Source organism: Herpailurus yagouaroundi, unplaced genomic scaffold, assembly GCF_014898765.1.
Source record: "Herpailurus yagouaroundi ecotype Mexico unplaced genomic scaffold, PumYag 221, whole genome shotgun sequence".
NCBI lineage: Eukaryota > Metazoa > Chordata > Mammalia > Carnivora > Felidae > Herpailurus > Herpailurus yagouaroundi.
In genome coordinates, this window is record NW_024412452.1 from 13078736 (window position 1) to 13092880 (window position 14145).

The 14145-nt window shown below is 44.5% G+C and overlaps 1 pseudogene; it reads right to left on the minus strand.

Moving 5' to 3' along the window:
* The window catches only part of LOC121019133 (ARL14 effector protein-like), a 60710-nt pseudogene that overhangs the window by 28761 nt on the left and 17804 nt on the right, over window positions 1–14145 (minus strand).

Sequence of the window (14145 nt, forward strand, 5' to 3'; positions counted from 1 at the left end):
GCAAGGCTCTTTCTTCCCATTTGAGCAAGAAAGGAACATTCCATCTAATCCATTTAGAACAAAGTTCTCAGACTGGCTGCACATTAGAATCACCGAGGAGCTTTTTTTTTAATGTTTATTTATTTATTTTGTTTGTTTGTTTGTTTTTTTTAATTTTAAATATTTGTTTATTTTTGAGAGAGAGAGAGAGTGAGAGCAGGAGAGGGGTGGAGAGAGGGAGACACAGAATCTGAAGCAGGCTCCAGGCTCTGAGTTGTCAGCACAGAGCCCGACATGAGGCTTGAACTCACGAGCTGTGAGATCATGACCTGAGACAAAGTCAGACGTTTAACCGACTGAGCCACCCAGGCACCCCTATTTATTTTGAAGGAGAGAGAGAGCACGGAGGAGGGGCAGAGAGAGAGGAGAGACAGAATCCCAAGCATCCTCTATGCTGTCAGTGCAGAGCCTGATGCAGGGCTCGGTCTCATGAACTGCGAGGTCATGACCTGAACTGAAATCAAGTCGGATGCTTAACCCAGTGAGCCACCCAGGTGCCCCTCACCTAGAAGCCTTTTAAAAATACCAATCATGGTCCCCCCCACCTCCAAAACCAATTAAAGCAAAATCTCTGGGGATGGGCCCAGGCATCCATGTCTTTCAAAAAACTCCCACATGATTGCAAAGTGCAGTCAAGTTCGAGAACCACTGCTAGAGGCTTGTTTGCCAAAATCAGGCCTAGTCTCTGGAGCTTTGTCCAAGCGCACCCATCACCCACCCTTAGGCAGATGTTTTGGAAACAGCACAGGCCGCCATGCTAGGGTGGAGCAAGGCAATAAGACAAGGCAAAGCAAGCCGTGGTTAACCCCGTTTTTACAGGTGCACTGTCAAATGACCTCACCTGTGCACAGGTGAGTTCCACAGGTTTCCTGGGAGGAGGAGCCCTTGCCACCAGAGATCCCCACCTATGACAGAAGACATACAGTGTCTTACCCTAACTGCCACTCACTGGTTTACTTTCCTTCACCTAAGAGGGGGCAAACAAGAGCCTGGTATCTGCCTCACCCAGGGACAGTGTGGATGCAGGTCTTTCTCCATGACACCAGAGACCTCCCTTCTCCATGGCATGTAGCTGAAGATGAACCACATGCCTTCTTTCCTTCATTCCCTCACTCAACAGCTATTTACAAGCACCAACACTTACTACACACTGAGGATTTTTCAAATACAGTGACGAATAAGCACCCCAAAAGAGCTCATAGACCAGGGGAAGAGAATCAGCCAAATTAACCCAAAGTAGGAAACGCTGGAAAAGAATCAGTTTGGGGAGGAGTCCTTAGTTCTGTTCTGGAAAGTTAACATTTGAGATGGCTTATGGATGTCCTGGTGAAGATGTCTCGTTTGTTTGTATGTTTGAATCTGGAGTTCAACGAAAAAGTCAAAGCTGAAGATATTAATTAGGGAGTCATCAGCATATTGGTGGCACTTGGTAATATGCAGATGAGACCAAGGGGACAGGGAAGGGGCTGCCAGAAGGTTTAAAAGCAAACCAAAAGAGGGCATATCAGGGAAGCTAAAAGGGGTGATTATTTCCAGCAGGAGGAGGGAGGTAACCCTGTTGGATGCTGATAAACAGTCCAGTAAGAGGACAAACAGAAGAGTGACCACTGTGTTGGCAGCATGGACATTATTGCCAACCCAGACACAGCTGCTTCAGTGAAACAGTAGAGGCAGAATCCAGACAGAGGTGGGCTGAAGAGCAAATGTGAGGTGACTGAGCGAAGGCAGGGAGTGTAGACAACTCCCTAGAAGGTTTTCACCAAGAGGGAGCAAAGGACTGGATGGCAGGAGGATGCATGGTCAAAATGAATATATTTTGTTTTGTTTTAAGGTGAGCTATATTAGAGGACGTTTATACTTTGGGAAACGGATCCAGGAGAAAGAAGACTGATGTGTTGAAAGAAGGTGAGTCAAGCACAGGAGTGAAGTTGCTGAGAAAGGGAGGAATCCAGGCAAAAATGGGCAGACTCCCCTCTGTGGTGAGGGGAGTGTGGTGAGAGGGAAGATGGATAATGTGAGTACGGGTCCGAAGAGGTTGGTAGATCGGATGGCAGAAAGATGTAGGAGTTTCTGTCCAAGTCCTTCAATTCTCTTTGAATTAAGAGGTAAGGTTCATCAGCAGAGGTAGGCAGGGGAAGACACAGAGGAGTTTTAAGAAAAGAGAAGAGACTATTCACCACCTGGGTGAATTTAAAAGCCACCATACTAGGGCAACATAATGGGGTAGCTAGACTGCGGTGAATGCTCATTTAAGGTAAGGGGTCATGACATTGAAATGGGGGGGGAAATAACCCCATTGTGTGATTCACCCCAGCTACATTCAGCTGCAACAAGGTGAATAGTTGGGTTCAACTACAGCTGTGATTGTGCAAGGAAAATGTAAGAGAAGAGAAGGAGTGGTTATGATCAACTGCTGATTCTAGAGTAGACAAGAAAGGAAGTGAGGCCAAAGGGAGAGAGGAATAATGACAGAACCATAGGGGCAATGGACGGGTGGTCCTGAGGGGATCAGGGAATTCTTCAGTATGGGTGCCAGAGAGCCAGAGGAAGACTAGATCATTCTCAGAGAAGAGAATCCTTGAAACCAAATTTTAGACTAAGAGCAGTTGCTGGTGACGGTGTGATCTAGGTAACCAAGACAATGGAAGGCCAAGCTGGGTTGCAGAAAGATTTTTGGAGGTGAGGTCAAGGAATGAAGAAGCCAGGGTGTTGGATGGATCATGCAAATAGATGCATTACCTTATTTTACCCCCACAACAACTCTCGAATTGTCCCAGTTGACATATGAGGAAACAGCCCCAGAGATATGCAGCAATTTGCCCAATGTAACATGACTAATAACTTCCAGAGAACCTGGGCTCCCTTGACCTCTAGTTCAGGGCCCGCTCAGCTTCCTGTGTCACAGATCCAAAGCTCAGCAGAGCCAGCTCCCTAATTTTCACTTTGGATGAAAATCCAACTTTAAAGCTTTGGCAGGTATCGCTTTTCCTGACTCCTGGGCATTTGGCATTGGTAAGTGTATGTTTCCAGAGATACTTTTCTGCGTGGAGGCTAAAAATGGGGAATATATTTCTGTTTGACTAAGAAACATGTAATCCCAAGGCCTCTACGCATTTTTTTAAGCTTCCAAATAACAGCGATCTATGCAAGTGGGAGAGACAGGAAAGCACTGAGTTGTTTGAAAACATGATCCCAAGAGGAGGGAAAAAGGATTTTCCAAGGCTCTCCCACAATGAGTGGAGCTCTGTATTTCAGAGGACCTGGGGGCCCTTATGTCTCACAAGTCAGAAGCTTTGCCCTGGAGTCCTGTGTGTGCACAGATAGGCACAGTGGAATCAGCCCTGGTGGCCTTGAAAGCCACATTCACCATCAGCAGAGGTCTTTGCTGTGGCAAAGCCTTCAACACATGACTCTGGAGGAAAAGATGTTCCATAGCCCTCATCACTATCAGAAATGACCTTGTTATTTGCTTACATGTAGGTACTTCTATGTATGTTCCATGGAGTCAAGGACATTGGTTACTGCTGGATCCCCAACTCTTACAACAGTGTCTGGCACACAGCAGGAGGTCAGTAAATATTCTTTGAGTGGATATAGTACAGTTTCCAAGTCAGACACTACCAGCAAGACAAAGGGTACTGTCCTTTCGTTGGTCATGGGGTAAGGAAAGCCAGGTAGCCAGCTTTAGCCAGCTACCCAGTGGCCAAAGGTTATTGCCATGTGGTCATAGAGGAGGTCAAGGGCATCTGCCCTATTCATATCTCTTCCCAGGGTTTTTGACATTTATTTGTCTGTTGTTAGTAATGGGTACTATAAAGAACTTCTTTGACAAATGGCCCATTTCATTAAAGTCACCAAATATCTTTTCTCTCCAAATCTTATATAAGCAATAATTATTAGTAACGGCTATTATTTACTGATTGACCACAATGTGCTACACATAAATTATCTCATCAAGTTCTTTTTTTTTTTTTTTAATTTTTTTTTCAACGTTTATTTATTTTTGGGACAGAGAGAGACAGAGCATGAACGGGGGAGGGTCAGAGAGAGAGGGAGACACAGAATCGGAAACAGGCTCCAGGCTCTGAGCCATCAGCCCAGAGCCTGACGCGGGGCTCAAACTCACGGACCGCGAGATCGTGACCTGGCTGAAGTCGGGCGCTTGACCGACTGCGCCACCCAGGCGCCCCTCTCATCAAGTTCTTAAAACAACTTTTAGATCTGTACTATTATCCCTGTTTTACTGGTGAAGAAACTGAGGCTTGGAGAAGGTAAGAAACTTGGCCTAGGGCATATAGCTCTTAAGCAATGGACACAAGATGTGAGTCAAGTGAGCCCAAAGCCCATGCTCTTAAGCACCATGCTGTACTGTCTCTCACAAGGTAACAAAATCAGTGAATTGCCTTTTTTTCCTCCTTATATCAACATTCCACAAGGAGAGACATCTAGCTCAAATCCTGTCATACCTGGATTACTCAGTTATTTTCTGGTAGGCAGCAAAACTGCCTTTCTGGGTTGACTGGGCCACAAAGGTCATCTCTTCCTGGTGTGCTAGTACATCAGACCAGAACTAAAGTGGTGACCAGCCATGGGAACACTTACCTGCCCAAGAATAACGCAGATGGAAGCAGCAGGGTGAAAGGAAAGTGTGTTTTCTATCCATTTGTGGTCTTCCCTCTATGGGTCTGCCTCCCCTTCTCACACTTGTCTTGGAAGGAGATGGGCATAGGTGAATTAATTCACAGGAACATTCCAGTGCTCTAGGAGGGTACTTTTCCAAGGCCTCTAAAGCAATCATCTAAATCATCTTTTTTTTTTTTAAACGTTTTTATTTATTTTTGAGACAGAGAGAGACAGAGCATGAACGGGGGAGGGTCACAGAGAGAGGGAGACACAGAATCGGAAACAGGCTCCAGGCTCTGAGCTGTCAGCACAGAGCCCAACGCGGGGCTCGAACTCATGGACCGCGAGATCATGACCTGAGCCGAAGTCGGACACTCAACCGACCAAGCCACCCAGGCGCCCCATCATCTAAATCATCTTAATGACACCCTCCTTAGGTCATGCGTCCATTCCACCACCTAAGAAAGACCAAAGCCCACCCAAATTCTTCTTGATGATATTCTCAGTAACAAAGTTACCTGTTACCAATGGCTCCTGGCATTCTCTAAGGAAGTGATTCTCCTGTCAGGGTAAAGAAGAAAAATCTGTTCTCTCCTGTTAAATTGCTGGTTTCCTATGATAGCTTGGTAGCTGTTGCCACATCGGCATCCCTCTCTTCCCTTGAGCCCTCAGACCTTACCAGGTAAACCAGCACATTAACTCCTACCAGTGCCATCCCTGTCCCACTGGAGGGCAATGAACTCTGGAACTCCCATCGGAAGGGGGTCAGAGTTCAGACTGATTTAGAAAGGATGAGGGTCTTTCCGTGTCCATTTTTTAGAAAAGGCTTTTGCAAATTCTACCCTCTCAGAAGACCCATCCCACACCGCTTTTTTTAGCGGCCTTCCTCAGAGGAAGCCATGGAGTGGCCCTCCACTTTCTGTCAGGGTTGACAGTCCAAAATCAATCTCTCGTCTGCTCCACTGGCAGTGCACACAATTTTGGGTGCCAACAAAGTGGTAGTTTAGCTGAAGGGGTTCGAGCGGAAAGGAAAAGATACATAACTGCAGCTGTGCTGAGTCATGACATCAGGGTCTGGAAAGTGAAAAAGGTATGGAATGGAGAAAGGGGAAGGGTGTTTATTTGGAAACCATCTCACACAGTCCAAATTAAACAGGCTGCTTTTTCAAGTCCACTTTCCATCTCTGGCCCTTCTCTCTGCTAGTTCTTACCTCTCCTAAGATCCCTCTCTCTTAATTCAACATCTCACTTCCATGAGTCCAGGGGGTTCTTCGGATCCTCCAAGGCCTGAGATGTCCGCATAAACTACTATCACTTGTCTCCTAAAATGCCAAGAACAGATCAAGGCTCTCATTTGCTCTTTGAAGTCTTTCCTAAAATTGCAGTCATCTCTAATTTCTCCCCTTTCTCCCCAGTCCTGAAACTTACTGACTCAATTATCAATTTGAGCACTTGAGCCTCTATTCAGCCTAACAGAGACTATTGCGCTTTTCATCTTCACCATTCTCAGATTGTTTCACGTATGTATCTTATCTTCCTGGGAAAACTGTAAGCTCTCTGGGGTCTAGGACTGCGTCATGTAGTCCTTTTGTATGTGACACTGTATATCCTTGTGGTTCTGAATACATAGGAAGAACTTAAATTTATGAAGCTGCATCGAGCTAAACAGAATTAAAGAGGGGCACATTAGCAAAACAAGAAGCCACTGGACATTCATCAGGAAAATGGTTAGTGGCCTCCAATTTCAGGTGAATAAATCCTAGAATGAGCTCAAAGTGTGTGCCACAATGACACATGGGCCAGTACCTGTTATAACAGGCACAATAGGTAAGCTGATAAAGAGTTCCAAGGCTGGATTCAGTGGCTGCACACGGAATGGGGGAAAGGAGGAAGATCCATGCTTCATTTGGACCAAGGCTCAACACCAAACCGTAGGCCGAGCCATACTGCCAAAATGGCAGAGCTTCCCTGGAGTAGGTGCTAGGTTCACAGGACTTGCTGCTCACAAATTGGTTTTTGCACTATTTTAGATCTCCGTGATCATCCAGTTTTCAAGGAACATTTAACTTCAACCATTGCCTATGTTGAAGAAAAAGTAATTCATCAATTTGTCTAATTGGGAATTTAACTGACAGCTCTAAGATTTGGGGTCTCCCCCCAGGAATTGGAACTATGACTCCTGGTTCTCTCACTAGCATATATGAGCTCTGAAAGGACCTTCTTTCTACTGGCCACCCTTACAGATATTAGCAAGAAGGAATTTTCTAGCTACTTTATGATGGGGAGAAATCAGCAACCTGAGAAAAGGCAGAGCTCTCTAGAGTACCCAGGGAGGTTAATGGAAGACTTGGGAGTATCTTTCAGAGCTAGGGAGGGACTTTAGCAAGCACCAGCTCCACCACTGGTTTATAGGCCAGGAGTCTGAGGCCCTGGCACTTCTGTGACCTCCCCAAGGTCACAGCTTGACAGCAATGTTCTTGGCTTCAGTCTTTTAACCTCCGGTCCCAGGTTTTCCCAGCACATCAGGAGGAAAAGAATGCAAAGAATAAAAAAGTGAGGTAAAACTCTGTGGCAAAATTTGATTGGCGAGGTATGATTTCACTTAGATGTGGAATCTAAAAAGACAAAACAAACAAACAAAAAACAACAACAAAAATGGACATGTAAACAAAGAACAAGCAGATGGTTGCCAGAGGGGAAGGGTGGGCAGAGGAGGGAATGAGTGAAATAGATAAAGGGGATTAAGAGGTATAAACTTCCAGTTATGAAATAAATAAGTCATAGAGATGAAAAGAGCAGCATAGGGAATATAGTTAATAATATTGTAATAATGTTGTTTGGTGACAGATGGTGACTATACATAGCATGGTGGCATTGAGTAATATATAGAATTGTCGAATCAATATGTTGTACATCTGAAACTAATATAACATTGTATATCAATTATACTTCTATAATTAAAGAAGATAAAAACCGATGGGCGAGAAGAGCAATGTCCTTTGAGAGCTCACTAAGAACTGCAAAAGGAACAGAGCACCTAGAATTGGCTGAGAAGCTCATAGTTGCCAGAAAAAGAAGGAGCACTGGACCCAGTATGTTCGTTTTCTAGGGCTGTGCTGTCAGCAATACCACAGGCTAGGTGTCTTAAACGAGAGAAATGTTATTTCCTCGCAGTTCTCAAGGCCAGAAGTCTGAGAGACTGAGGTGTCAGCAAAGTTGGTTTCTTCTGAGGCCTCTCTCCTCAGCTTGTGGATGGCCACCTGCTCCCTGGGCCTTCACAAAGTCTTCCCCCTTGTGTGCAGCTGTGTCCTAATCTCCTCTTCTTATAAGGATACCAGTCACGGTATCATCGGATTAGGACTCACTAAATCTCCTCATTTAAACTAAACTACTTCTGGGGTGCCTGGGTGGCTCAGTCGGTTAAGCACCCAACTTCAGCTCAGGTCATGATCTCACGGTTCATGGGTTCAAGCCCCGCGTTGGGCTCTGTGCTGACAGCTTGAAGCCTGGAGCCTGCTTTGGATTCTGTGTCTCCCTCTCTCTCTCTCTCTGCCCTTCTCCTGCTTGTGCTCTATCTCTTTTTCTCTCAAAAACAAATTAAAAAAAAAATTTTTAAAAACTAAATAAACTGAACTACTTCTTTAAAGGTCCTGTCTCCAAATATAGTCACATTCTGAGGTACTAGGGGTTAGGACTTCAACAAAAGAATGGGGGGTGGGGAGGACACAATTCAGCCCATAACACCCAGTACGTTTTTTTCTGAATATACTAGTGGGGAGTTGTCAAAATTCTACAAAGGGAACTTGGGTTAGTCTGGTGGACATTGGCCTAGAAGCCATAGTGGGGCTGGAGTCCCTTGAGTCCAGCAACCAGAGCAGGACTCCCCAAAGAGTCACAGGTCACCCTGCTCTGAACCATGCCACACAATCTTGTCAGATTGTCTTCACCAATCTCCACAATCTCCACAACCTCCACGTGCAAGTACAGAAGAAACAAGACTTTCTGAGGTTCTCCCTCTAGTCCATCTACGTGGAACACAACTTCTGGGTTAAAGAGTAAGAGGCAGATACTAACAAGATGAAGGTTCTGCTGCAGCCCTGGCCTGGGCCCAAATGAGCAGTGTGCCCTCAGGCCTTGAGGCTGTCAGGCCGCTGCCAACCCAGCCAGCCTCTACCGAGCAGGCGAGGGGTGGGGGGGCCTCACTCCTCCTCCGGCTTCACACTTTCTTCATACTCTTCCCACATCTGCAGCAGCTTCCTGCAGACAACTCTGTCAGTGCCTGCCTGGGTTTGGAAAACCACAAAAGCAAAAAGCAAAACAGTATTCTAATTAGTAAGAAATACTGTTTTAAGTCTTGAAAACAGTCAATCTTGGGATGCCTGGGTGGCCCAATCGGTTGAGCATCTGACCTCCGCTCAGGTCATGATCTCTTGGTTTGTGAGTTCGAGCCCCGTGTCCAGCTCTGTGCTGACCACTCAGAGCCTGGAGCCTGCTTCGGATTCTGTGTTTCCTTCTCTGCCCCTCCCCCACTTGTGCACGCGTTTTCTCTCTCTCTCTCTCTCTCTCTCTCTCTCTCTCTCTCTCTCTCAAAAATAAATAAACATTAAAAAATGTTTACAAAAAAAGAAAACAGTGAATCTTAAATTCTATAAGAAACCAGCCATAAAGATAGCACAGAAATTGTATCACACAGGGAAAAGTGCATGTTGATTTAAAAAAAAAAAAAAAAACATGCAGGCAGTAGGAACTATGTTATGAATTACGCCCCATATTTGGGGCACTGGGACAACAAAGTTCAAAGGAACACCAAAAATGCTTCTCTAACCTTGCCTGGACTCACCTGACCGTTCACAAGTGAGCCTGTCCACCTACAAATGTGCAGGTCACTATTAGATGAAACTTTGGTTACTTGTTTACCTAAAATCACACAGCCCTTTGGCCCACACTTGTCAGAAGGAATACATAATATTGGACACAAAGCAAAATGCCAAAAGCCACCCAAAACTTTTGTATTCACACTCCCTTACAGTTACAGTGCTTTCCTTAACAAAGTCAGTGGGGCAGGCCAGTCACATGAGATATCCCCAAGTTAGTTAAGGTGACTTCCCACTCACAGCTTCATGGCCCCTTTGCTTCCCATTGATAATTCAGCATTAGCCAGTCCCAGGGGGTTTTTATGGGCCTGGCACAAAGCACTGCCTTCATGGAAAACATGACATGTTCAAGGAATAGCAAACGGTTCTTCGTGCCTAGCAGCACCTCAGATGTGTTTTGCTTTGTAGAAAGTGAGTTTTTCCTCTCAATGTCCAACTACACATGAGTCCTAAGGAAGACTGGTTAACCAGGTGTGTGCTATATAGGAATTTAAAAATTAGAAAATCCAAAGTCCAGGGCGCCCTGGTGGCTCTGCCGGTCAAGCGTCTGACTCTTGATTTCGGCTCAGGTCATGATCTCACTGTCAGGATCAAGCTCCGTGTCAGGCTCCATGCTAGGCATGGAACCTGCTTAAGATTCTCTCTCTCCCCCTCTCTCTGCCCCTCCCTCATTTGCTTTCTCAAAAAATAGTAATAATAAAATATGTATGTGTGTATATACATATATATATATATGCATATGTATGTATATGTGTATGTGTATATGTATATGTGTATATATATGTATATATAAAAAATACACTATATATATGTATATATAAAAGATATATCATACTATATATATATATATAAGAAAATCCAAACTCCATGTGTGGAAAACAAATCATACCGATGGAAAATGTCTTCTCATTTGTTAGTACTTAGCAGATGCACAAGAAAAAGTGAATGAATGAAGGATCCTGACCATTTGGTCCCACACTGGTTCCCATCCTCAGTGAGAAAGAGAAATGTCCATGGGGCCTTCATTCCCTTGCAGCTGGGTTCCCAGAGGCCACTCCATAAGCTGCCCGGGAGAGTGTAGGAAGTGAACACCCTATTTCTTAAATGTGTATTTTTTCTGCTGGAACATCAATGATAATAATTAATATCCACATTGGTTTAATAAAAAGTGTTCATTTTCCCCCCATATAATCAAAATAAAAGTTGACACCAAAATAAAGAGCATCAAAAAGAGCTCCAGTATGTAAATGTAATTAGACATCCCATGACATTCATGGCTTTCATAGCAACAGAATGTTAATTATTCTGCAAAAAGAGAACAAGGCAGGTAAGCATTCATTTGTGGTGATAATACAGTTTGTTTTTTTTATTCACTAGGGAAAGGCTGCCACTAGCCAAACTCTGACGTTATCCTAATCAGGGAAAAGGTCCAGCCCTGACATACTACAGCCTTAAGGAGAGCACAGGGCAGGATGAATCAACCCACCTATTAGGATAACAAATCGAAAAAGAGATCGGACGTAGGATAGGTTTAAAGGTAGCCTCCAGAGCCTGGATGAGATGGGAAGTCCCAGCTCTGTACAGGAACTGGCTGTGGGCAGATGAGGAGAACATTCTACCAGGACCCCACCTCCTACTGTGCCTGGTGCCAGCCCAAACCCCCAGGGCATGCAGATGAGGTAGACAGCACAGCCCTGCCCTACCCTTGTGGAAGTGACAGTCCTTCTGGGAAGAGGAGACCGATGCCCATGGAATTATCAGGAAACAATCCAGTCCAGGTGCAAGGTGCTGGGTAGAGGCTCCAACCACGCAGAAAAGGGAGGGACGGATGGCCTGTGTTAGCCAGAGTAGGTTCTCAAAGGAGAAGGACTTAAACTGGGTGCCTAGGGAGACGAATGAGGGAAAGCATCTGGAATGGAGGGAAGAAAAAAAAAAAGAGTAGAAAGAGATTTCTTAATAAAATGGAGTCACATCTAAAGAGTTGTTGGGAGTTTTCTACATAATGAGTTATTAATTATGGAAAACTCATGAGAGCCTGGTTCTCTCTTTCTCTCTCTCTCTGTTTCTCTCTGTGTGTCTCTCTCCCTGTCTCTGTGTCTCTCTATATGTTAATGTGCATTTTCTCCAGTTATGAAACCAGAAGACAGCATTCTGTAATCTGTACTTTCAAGAAAGTAGAGGCAGACCTCTGAGGTGGCTCAGAGTCATTTAAAAATTATCATTAGCTACTAAGGGTGACTCTCCACAATGCCCTGTAAGCGGGTAGATCAGGTAAGAGTGGGTCATGATTCATTCTTCCTCACACCAGAAACCAGGCACCCTGGTGAGGTCGGACGTGGCCCCTGACTTCTCTAGAGCCACTGACAGAGACTTTCTGGAGGGTTGGATGAGCTTGCTCAGCCCGCCTCTCCTGAAGGCTGCTGGGACTTACTGGAAAGGGTGCAGCTCAGGAAGGGAACACCACATCAAATCTGGGGAATTCAAGAATGAGGCATCAAAGCCTGAATCCACTGCACCCTTCACCCACAGAACTTCTTTCCCTAAGCATCTCATAGGTTCAAAACATAGGTCCCAGAAGTTTGGCCACAAGGATGGGCCTTATACATCATCTGCTTGCTTCACAAGCAAGGACATTAATCCTGAAGAGTTGAGAGATCTACCAGAAGTCACAGAGCTCATGCCTATCAGACTGGAGCCCAGGCTTCCTGGCTCTGAGTCAGGACTCCCTCAACAGTACTTGGTAATATTAACAACCAGAAACCAGCAAACTATTTCTATAAAGGACTAGAAAATACTTTAGGCTTTGCAGCTATCACAGCTACTCAACTCTGCCTTTATAACTTGAAAGAACTCATATAAAATGTGTGAACACATGGATGTGGCTGTGTTCCAATAAAACTTTATTTATAATAACAGGAGGCTGACTGGATTTGGCCCACTGTCCGCAATTTGCTGACATCTGAACAAGAGTATTGATCATTTATTGATTCCTTACAATGTTCCAGAGCCTGTGCCAAACATTTTGCAGGCATTCTCTCAATTCCCAACAGTCCTGTGAGATTGTTATTCCTACAGTTCCACAGATGTGAAAAGCAAGGCTCAGAATGATAGATAACTGGCCCAAAGTCTGGAAACTGTAACTAACAGAGCCAAAAGTCTCCCTAGGCCAAAAGTCTCCCTAGGTCTTAAACTCCAGGGTCTTAATTAATCATCAATAGACCATAGTACCTCCCAGATGCATTAAAACCTTTGGTTTCAGATATTTAATGAAACTCCTTTGAAGATTGCTCCTATCTAGACATACTGAGAGAGTAAGCAACCCATTCCAGTTTGCCTGGGGCTAAGGGGCTTCCCAGGATGCAGGATTTTCCATGTAAAACTGGGATACTCTCAGGCAAACCAGCATGGTTGGCCACCCGACAGTCAGGCATTTTGAGGGTACATTTGTGACCTGCTCAACAGAACAAAGTAGACATTTGTGGCTACCTGAGGCAGGATTTGAACTGAGGCCCATTGCCCTGGGTAGAGCAGAATGCCATAGAATAAAGTCACATGACAGACCAAGGGAAGAGGGTTGCTGGGAAGAGAAGGATGACAAGGATGAGTAATTTCTCTCAAGAAGCCATGAGGAAGTCATATTTATGCTTCCTGGTTGGACTTAACCATTCTTTCTATTTCTCCTTAGACTTACTCAGTCCTCCAGGACCCTTGAAGGACTCCCGCTAGAGGTCTACACACTCCTATTTGCACAATAATCAAATAGGGAAAGAGAAATCACTGGAGCACTGGTCCTAGCAGAGGGCCAGTTGGGGCTTTGTATGTATCTGAAACACACTTGGGTCCCCTACCTACTTTCCGAGATGTCACAATCCAATCTGCCTCCTTTGAGAATCCTTTCCCCCTTTTGCTCTCCCAGTTTCCTCTCTGCTGTGTTCCTATATCACTCTGTACATCCCTCCCATAAACTGTGTTGCTGTCATGAGTGTATAATTATCAGTTTGGCTTGTCTATCTCCCTGATTAGACCTTGAGCACAGTACTGGCCACTCCCACTCAGCACCATGTACCAGGTGCCTGGAAAAGAATATGTCAGAAAGAAGTTCTCAATAAGTGTCCATTGAAAAAGAAATGTATTAGTCCAACGGAAGAACATTCCCATTAGACTTTTAGGATACCATAAATGCTCCACATTTGTTTTGTTTTTGATAAATGGATACATGTGTGGTCACCAACTAGGCTGCTGAACACACAGTGCGTATCCTTTCAAGCTTCTCTCCAGAGGTTGGTCCAGTAAACTTTAGTCTTTCCAATCTCTTAAGACACCATTTCTCAGGACAAAGGATAAGAAAAAGAAATTAAAAGTATCCGGATTGAAAGGAAGAAGTAAAACTATCTCCAGTCACAGATGATCTGATGTTGTACGTAAAAAATCCTAAGAAATCCACTAAAAATACTATTAGACCTGATAAACTAGATCAGCAAGATTGCAGGATACAAGATCCAAATACAAAAAATCAATTATATTTCTATGCATTTGCAATGAATAATCTGAAAATGAAATTAAGAAAACAAATCAAATAAGAAAGAAAGAAAAGAAAACAAATCCATTC